The sequence below is a fragment of the Eucalyptus grandis genome, chromosome 4 (genome assembly GCF_016545825.1).
Source record: "Eucalyptus grandis isolate ANBG69807.140 chromosome 4, ASM1654582v1, whole genome shotgun sequence".
In the NCBI taxonomy this organism is placed as follows: Eukaryota; Viridiplantae; Streptophyta; class Magnoliopsida; order Myrtales; family Myrtaceae; genus Eucalyptus; species Eucalyptus grandis.
Window position 1 is genome coordinate 22457177 of NC_052615.1, and position 8196 is coordinate 22465372.

The 8196-nt window shown below is 39.3% G+C and overlaps 1 pseudogene; it reads right to left on the reverse strand.

Annotated features, from left to right (window-relative positions):
• Window positions 1–4493: 4493 nt before the first annotated feature.
• On the reverse strand, window positions 4494–6914 carry LOC120292810 (annotated as a pseudogene).
• Window positions 6915–8196: the final 1282 nt, after the last annotated feature.

Genomic DNA, 8196 nt, shown 5'->3' on the forward strand with positions numbered 1-8196 from the left:
TCCCCATTACTTTGCATCTCATATTCACATAATCCACGATTCCTATGAAATTTCTTAGATGAACAATTCAAAATTTAGGCCTTGCAATTCAAATACATAACTTTGAGATTGTGCCATAATTTTGAAAACTATTATGATTAAACGAACGAATGGCTTAAATCCTTATTGGCCGTTCCAAATCGAAATAAATTCGGTTAGATGAGCCCACCTTGGCATGTATTCGTAAATTCCTTCTTTACCTTTTTCCCTTTTTTCCTTCTTCTTTCCCTTCCTCTCTTTTCTTTTTATTTTATTTTTATCTTTTCTCTCTCATTTTTTCTAGGTAAGCTCTTATTCTCCAAAGGAGTTGAACATCCTTTTCCTTTCTTTTTTGACTTTTCAACTTTTTATCTATCTTTTTTTTCCCAGGCCCTACCCTTCTCAATCAAATATTACAATTTCCACACCCATTTGCCACATTATATTGTTAATTATGTAGAAGAGCCATGGAGGAGCAGGCTTATCATAAAAAATAATGCCACATCACCTTTTTCAGCCATCAAAGACGTTAGTGTAAATTATGTGATGACATTTTGAAAGTTGAGGAATTTAAATGAGTGACCTAAAAGTTATAACACTAAATTGAATTGCCTACAAAATTTTGACATTTCTATTTTTTTCCACTAAGCATCCACTTCAGCATACTAAACAATTAATTCACAATGTTTGTGCCAGAATCAGCAATTTTCTCCGGATCTCCCAAAATCCTTGCATTAAATAGATTAAAGTATAAATATATAAAGACTACATAATTTTTCTATTTTTCATTGGGTATAAATATGGACATCAATAACGTGAAAATTAACTAACAATTAAAATGGGCAACGTTCATATTTATAGCCTAAAAGGAAAGGCATGACTAGAGAAAATGGAAGAAAATATAGTCCAATTTCTAATAATAGACATCTCAAATTTCGACACATATTCAAAACAACAAGGTATTGAATCAATGACAAGGCCCAAAAGTTACAAGATCAATCTTGAATTATGCCAGAATTCAATCGATAACATAAATCAAGGATATTTAGATACAATGCTAGAATTCAATCAATGACAAGGTATCGGATAAAAATGCATGTTAGAATCTAATCGACGATGTGAATATGAAACTATAGCTAAGGAAATTTAAAGTACAATGTAGGAAAGTAAAGATAATTGAAAGATAATATTTTGTTTGATTCATGCCAAGGGTTTCTTGTTGGATAGTTGGTGGCACTTATAGCAAAGGTGTAGTAATTGCTCCTCGACTATGCTTAGATATTGTTTTTCTAAGTAACTTCCATTGGCCTCGCCCATACTCCTTCATTCCCGCAAGCTTCACTTGCCCGTGTTTTGTATAATAGTCCTCATTGTGCGTTGATGGTTTTGTAGTCATCAACGATCGTTCCATGATAGGGTGTGTGAATGGCAACAGCTCCCTCCGCAACGTGCATTCTCGATGCCCACCGTCTTGGTAATTTGAATAGTATTTGAAATACTTCCAATGAAAATTTGCTACTAGCGCTCATATAGGCAGCCACCAACTGTTCGTTATCATATTTCGACAACTAGACACATAATATTAAAGAATATCGTCGTTAATCACTGTGTGTTAGCTCTTGTATTTGTTGACGGCTGTATAAGGTGACGCTCATGCATTATGCATGTGGCTGCTACGTATCCCTACTCATATGCCACATATTTCTCATTCTCGTGCTAAGCACAAGCTTATCGATAACCAAATCAACTTTTGGTATCAACGGGTTTGAACTATTTTTAGATGGCAAATTCTGTAACCCAAGTGAACCACTTTGGTTTAGGTAGTAGACTAGCTCATAGCAAAGCACGGTTGAAAAAGAATGAAGAAGTGTGGAGATATTTATGTTGAAAACAATGTCTAAAAAGGAAATTGTTGCAATGTAACCCCTCTCGTGGGGAGGGAGTTTGTTGTATTTAGGGTATTGTCAACTTCAGGCTAATGGCCTTCCATTGACTCAAGCTTTCTCAAACCTATGCCTCATGCAATATCGAGCATTCAAATTTTAAAACAATTAAGCTTATGCAAATTTTGACTAAGGAATCGCCACTAGCCTTTTTGGCTTGATCAGAAACCTATTAAGATACGGGATGATATCTTACTATTTACGTAACTAGAGATTTTGGATTCGGGTATTTGATTATGTTAGCCCTAAGGTTAACACCCTTTCGATTCCTAACCTAATCATGTGCTTATTAATGCTGTGGCAACCTATCAAGAAAATTATAAGGTTTATTTTAACCATTCTAAAACAAGGGAATAGCATCCGAATATTGAAAAGTGCAGTCAATTATAATCATAATAGAGAATATGCAAGCATCCTAAATTGTCCCTTAAAAAGAAAACAAGATAAAGCAAAACAAGAATCCCTATTATAAAACCCTAAAGGCTTATCCAATTCTAGGTTTTAGTTCCAAAGGATCCTCTTAATTTTTTATTATAATAAATTATCATTTTTGAATGTTCAAATTTTTAATATTTTCTAAAATTTCTAATTTTTTTGATTGATTTTCAAAATTTCTAAATTTTTATTATTTCCTAAAGCTTTTAATTTTTTTTATCATTTTCTGAATCTTTAATGATGATATTTTTCATTTTCGAATTTTTAAATTTAAATTTAATTTTTTTGAATTTGTAAAAATTTTAATAATTAATTATTTATTGTTAATATAAGGGATTCGGACCGGGTCAAGAGACCCGACCCATGTAAACCAACCCGAACCCTATTGGATTGGGTTGGGCTAAAAATATTAACGCTGAAAGCCAGCTCAGAATTAATTACAAAAGCCATGAACTTTTTTCCTTCTAACTCTTTTTCCGCCCACATTTTGAAATGAGCCCAGCCCACAACAGAATACCCCTGGCCCTTTTATTTTTCTACGGTCCCTTTTTTCCTGCTTTCCTTTCTCCTTTTTTTTTTTTTTCCCTATTTTGTCTTTTTCTGCCCATCTTCTTCGATCCGGCATCGTCTTCAACTTACTTACTGGCTCCTCCTTTAATGGGGCCGAACTCCCCTACGTCTCCGCCGCCGGGAAACACTCGACACCACCGCCATCTGGCCGCCGGTCCCCGTCCTAATCATCGCCGGCCAACACGACCGACCGGCGTTCATCACTTCCGATCGGCCATTCCGGCGACCATTAAAACATAAAAATAAACATCTCACCATACATAAACCTCTTACACCAGCATTCTCGGCAAACAAACAAACACAAGCACATTAAAATAGAGAGATATGCTGAAGGAACAGCATCTCCAGCGAGGTATTCATCCATGGCCGACTCGATGACACGACAGATTAGTTTCCACGTCACATAAAAACACGAAAGTGAGACGTCCTTCAACAATATAAGAACAATGAAACATCAAACTAAACTTCTAACGCCGATCGGATAGCATGGATTTCAGTATATCATTCGGGCATTTTATCAAATAGGTGACGTGCTGTACAAGAACAAGCCTCCGATCCGACTTTGATATGATTTTCTGTCTAAAAATGATATATAAGAGTCCAAATTATATCGTCCCTCACAAATATATCTCTGGCTTCACAAGATTAGACCATAATCTTATAGATTGAAATTTCTGTTCTTAATTCCCAAACGGCATGAAGAAAAAACAGGATGTCCCTCGCATGCTCCCTCTCTCCGAATCTTTTCGGTTAGGCCTCTCCTCATCCCTCACGCCAGCTCAGCCTTCTAAAAGGCTTGGCTTTGCTTGCATCACAGCTTGTTGTTCCTCCCTCGCTCACGGGCCCGCGTTCGCGCTTTGCTCGTTGCCGTCCCCTCCTCATCCGCGCCTCTTTTTCTTTTCCTCTTCACGGCGTTGGCTCATGTAAGCAAAGAGGAAGAAATCACATTGGGCTGGGCTCTTGTCTCTCTTTGTTATTTTAAACTGTAATGGACCATGAAAACATTAAAAGAGATGGGCTCAACGGATAGAGGGAAAAAGTGGGCCGAAAGGAAGAAATGAATGGGAAGATGGGCTTTACTTTTGAAAGGGCCGAAAATTCATTGAAAGGATGGGTTGAACATGCGGGCCTACTGGACCCGACTTTTCATTTTATTACATTCATTTTTTTCGATTATATATATATATATATATATATATTTGCTTTTTACCTTTTTTATATATTTTTATATTTTTGCAAAATAAATTAATATTTTAAACGTTGACAAAAATTCGAGGGTCAACAAAAATTACAAATTCCGACCAAAAAAAAATATTACAAATTGTATCTATTTTATCTAGTCAATAATTTGTTATTAAGAAGAAGCGTACTATTTTGTGCGCTTATGGTACCTTTATATTTACCGATCTAAACCATGCCAAATCAACCGTGTATTCACAAGACTGGATCAGACGCACCAAAGACAAATAGTAACAAGAGAGCTATTGCATCCTCGTTGTTGAATGATCTTTTTATAGGGAACTATCCTGTTAAATAATGTTTTCTAGATTTCCAATATGATAAAATAGAGATAGACAATGACTTGTTCCTAAACACTTACTAAATTATCTTTCCTAGGTTTGTACATCCAAAGACTATTGCCTTTGTAATTGTCCACTTATTTAGAGCTAGAACATGAGCAATTATGCTTGTATTCGATTACAGATCCTCACTTTCATGGCGCAAAAGCATCTCAACCACCTGGCTCATGGTCGGTCTCGCATCTCGGTCCTCCTCCACACACTGAAGCGCCACCGCAACCAAAACTTCCATCTTCTTGATGTCGTAAGGTCCCTTTACGGTCGGATCCACAATTTCCCTTATCCATGTCTCCATGGGCAACCCTGGTTTCATCTTCTCTCTCACCCAGGAAGTGAATGTTTTGTTGTCGCCTTTATTTCTCCGCGGATGGCATGGCTGCGACTGGGTTCCCTCCTGTCAGCATCTCCAATAGAACGATTCCATAGCTGTACACATCCACTTTGGAGGTGATTGGCATATTGTAAACCCATTCAGGAGCCATGTAACCCCTCGTTCCTCTGATTCTTGAGAAACTTGTATTCTTAAGGCCCTCTGTTAAGTAGCTTAGACAGCCCAAAATCAGCCACCTTTGGTTGGTAATCGGAATCGAGGAGTATGTTATGTGGCTTCACGTCGCAATGGAGAACCCATTCCAAGCACTCGTGAAGATAAGCAAGCCCCTTGGCTGATCCCACCGCGATCTCATACCTCTTCTTCCAGTCGAGTTGATCGGAAGAAAGGTTTTCTGCCAAGGAACCGTGATTCATGAACTCATAAACCAAGAGCCTGTGCCTTCCTCCACACAGTAACCCCACATCGCAATCAGGTTCATGTGATTGAGATTCCCAATTGTTCTCACTTCAGCCAGGAACTCTTCTTCTCCTTGATTCGCCTCGTTTAGCAGCTTGACCGCTGCTTCCCCATGATCTGGCAGGACACCCTTGTACACAATCCCCCCACTTCCTCTTCCAATCTCTTTGTTAAAGTTCCTGGTCGCTTTCTTTAGCTCGGCATATGTGAACCTTGTAAATCCTGTCCCCGCAAGACGATATCCCTTGCATAACCTCCGCGTTTGTCAGGATCAGTCCCGATCAAAAAGGACCATGTGAGGAAGACTACAACAATTTCCACTCCAGCCAGCGCCGTAGCAAAATGAGCAAGATCTCAAGTGTCGAATTCTGGTGGCTCGTCAGATAAGTCCTCTGTAGGTCAACTTCTTGAGCTTTTAGGGGACAAGGCAGTGGGTCGAATCCTTTGGTGGGTATTTGATAAGAAGAGAGATTAGCTTTTGGTAGTTTCAAATAGATGCTCCCAATAAATGAGAACGAAATATATCCATTTAACAGCAGTATCTTGGGGTAACAGTCGAAGCTCCCTTCCCCGTTGAATTTGTATTGAAAGCCTTTACAATTGCAAAGATCTGCGCACATTTTCTTGCACGACTCCAGGGTAGTGTTTGAAGTATAGTCCTTATCATATCCATAGAAATCATGGTGAGGCAAACGCAGGAAATCGACATGAGCATCAGAACCCTGGTTGCAGAAGCTCTCGAATTTGGGCGCACATCCCTGAGTCCAATCAGTGTCATTATTCCGCACATATCCAGGAAGGCAAGAGCAACTCCTTCCCTCCCTCGGGCTGTACCTGCAAACGCTATTCGGTCCACAAATCCCATGAACAGTACATGACTCAGACAAGCCTTGCCATGTTACAACCCACTTCCCATCTTTTTCTCTACTATAGACCCTTACATTACCATCATGATCCACCTTTAACATACGTTGTGTTTTCTTGCCAAAATCCAACGTCAGGAACTTCAGATCGTCGGATGAAGTGAAATTTCAAGGAATCGAGCACTGCAACTCTACTATCGTTGTAGGTTGTTCTTCCAACTTCCCAACTCACACGGGCCGGGTCTGGCCAGTATACGCTTGAGTACAAAGGTCCATTGAAGAGGAGACGAAGGATGTTGTCGTTGTCAAAGTATAACTTGTAATAGCCAGAAGAGAAGTTGCCGTTGCTCTGAGAGGAAACAAGTGGTGTGTTCCTGGTGAGGTTCTGTCCAGGGAGGAGCACGTCGGTCGGGCAGTTGAAGCTTTGCCAGAGTGGGACATTACCTTCTCTGTCACGAAGAACAAGATTACCAGAGTCTAGGAGTTGTAACTGATGAACCGGTGTTTTCGACCGCGAGAGTGAGGCTGTATCTATGGCCCAAACAACAGCGTGTCTGGCATCGGTTAGCACGAGATCACCGTTCTTTTTAATAGAAAGCTTAGAGTACCTCCCGTTGACAGGTTCATTGCGGTTTGCCATCCAAACTACGGTGCAATTCTGGCCGCTGCATGGTGGATGGCTGAACCAGATGGCAAAGCAGTAAGCGTTCTTGCCGACGGGTAAAAACCGGCGGAGAAGACACCAGACTTTGAGATGAGGATGTCATCCGGGTTATCAACGGAGAGAGAGTCGCCTCTCTCAAAGTAGTGCGAGTCGCAGAGGAAGGTTGAGAAGACAGTGAAGGATTGAGAGAACAAGCGCAAGGAGAAATGACGAGTTTCTCATGGTGTTCAAGGAACAGGTTGAGGCTTGGCCTGTACTGAGATATTTTTTCCAGAAGTCATTGGCTTTACTTATAAAGTGAACTGGCATATAAAACAAATCACCAAGCGATCCGTACATGCTCCTAGGTTCAAATCACCGTCCTTATGCATTTCTCTGAAGGACACCTCAAGAGCATCTATCTAATCTCAATCGTAAATAAATCTTTTAGGCATCTGATGTTGTAATTTTAGCACTTACTTTATTAACGAACTCTCATTTCTTGCCCATAATTATTGTATTGCACTATATTATATTCTGATGTACAATCAATAACGACTTTAGGGGTGATCCTATTCTAAACCTACGACATGAAATTTAGAACGTGCTATGGTAAAACTAATTATCAGTTTTTGAAACTTGTAACCTACCCTATTTGTCCTAGAACTAACCTTAGAATGTGTCATATATTTTAGTCTGATTCCAAGGTCTACCAAGAACCCTTTTTTTTTTGGTTTCATTGAGTTTCATTTTTTGGTTTCATTGAGTTTCATTTTTTTGGTTCATTGAGTTACAATAATATGAACCATATTTGATAAAGGCACCACTTGATGTTTATCTTGATTCACAAGCAAGGGCCCTTGATTCATGGTCGCAGCAGCCCTTGCCTAGTGGTGGCGAGAATCGTACCCTGCGCTTATGGCCATGTGAGGGCCAACCACCCTTACCTCGATCCCGACAAGGGAGGTTGGCTATAGATGGCACAACACATTGCCGTCCCCCTTTCCATTAAATCTTACAAGCTCAAAAAAATAAGTTCAATTTTCTTTAATAAATATTTTATAAAACATAAATGGATGAACACAAAAAGTCTCCCTTGTAGAAGAAATAAATAATAATAAATGGTAGCGTAGACTTTTCCATCAACTAAAAGTTGGGAAGTTAATGAAATGACTAACTTGAAGGATGACGATGGATTCTAATATTTAAATAATCGAGAAAAAGAATTTGAAAAGTAATTGTGACGGACTGAGACGAGTGTAAGAATTTTCATTGCCAATATCCAATGAAAATTGGAGTAGCGTTCTCGTATCCAACTTCGGAAATGTTGTGGAATTGAAGATGAGGTGCTCTC